This window comes from Rhipicephalus sanguineus, chromosome 8, assembly GCF_013339695.2.
Source record: "Rhipicephalus sanguineus isolate Rsan-2018 chromosome 8, BIME_Rsan_1.4, whole genome shotgun sequence".
NCBI lineage: Eukaryota > Metazoa > Arthropoda > Arachnida > Ixodida > Ixodidae > Rhipicephalus > Rhipicephalus sanguineus.
In genome coordinates, this window is record NC_051183.1 from 91,494,031 (window position 1) to 91,495,125 (window position 1,095).

Genomic DNA, 1,095 nt, shown 5'->3' on the forward strand with positions numbered 1-1,095 from the left:
CGTGCAATGTAGGTCATTGAAAAGTTGCTTATGCCGTATAGTTATAACAAAAGAAAACATTTCGCAAGTTGGCGATCGAAAACATTAGCTCGAGTAAAAAGAAAGCGTGTAGTGGAATTTTCTCTGCTTGAAATTTAAAAGCTAAAAACTTCAACGCCGTGCTTCTTGAGGAAATTTCGTTATATGGTGCACCTAAAGCGCTCTACAGGCACGGCCTTCTCATGTGTGGCGTCTTGGCGTGCGGTGTTTTTTGTCACATCGCTTGTGCCTCCCCTCATGTGTTCACACTAATCTTTCGCCTTTTACTAAAGATAACCGTTGAGAGGGGCACTTCAGTGAGCCTTAAGGCCAATTTTTAAAGGTCCTGCCTGTCTGGGCGGGGCCTTTTCATGAAACCCAAAATCAGGAAGATTCGGTGCTGTCACACCTTTTAAAAGCATGGGTTGCTTGAGGGCATGGGATTAATTACCGGTCACTAGATGCAATTAACACCTGTGTACTCACATTTAGGAGCACGTTAAAGAACCCCAGGTGGTCGAAATGTATTCCAGAGGCCTGCACCACGGCGAGCCTTATAATCATATGGCGATTTTGGCCCGTAAAACCCCAGCAATTAATAAAATCGCGGGGTATCGCAGGTTACATAGGGTAGGTCGGCAAAGATCACCATGCTAGGTAACACGATATTCGGCGCGGAACTGATCAAAATTACCCACGTTATATTAGGTAATCACGTAACGCTGTGCTGGTCATGCCACCACCGGATACGCGATAATCTCGTTTGCGATTTGTTTGAGTAATGTGTAAGCTTTATTGTAGGAAACTCTATGGTTGCGGTCTTTATTACAACGTTATTGTCGGACGACAACGGCACTCCGTGTTTCGTTTTTGTTCGTCAACGTGGAACGGCCTAGCGAAAATCGCATCCCACGATCAGCAAAACACGTTTCTGGCATTAAATGTGAAGAAAAATTCATAGCGCTTCCATTACTGTGAAGCAAGGCTGCACGTTCTGGAGCGGCTACTTCACGTCGTTTTTGCGACCATTCACGCTTCTGTGCGCATTGGGGCTCCTTCGATTCGCGCTCTTGTTCT

General features: G+C 45.7%; 1 non-coding gene across 1 annotated transcript; it reads left to right on the forward strand.

Moving 5' to 3' along the window:
* The first annotated feature begins 257 nt into the window (after positions 1 to 257).
* On the forward strand, positions 258 to 382 carry LOC119403689 (U5 spliceosomal RNA). Its single transcript, XR_005186104.1, has one exon. It is a non-coding gene; the product is annotated as a U5 spliceosomal RNA (small nuclear RNA).
* The last annotated feature ends 713 nt before the right edge of the window (positions 383 to 1,095 follow it).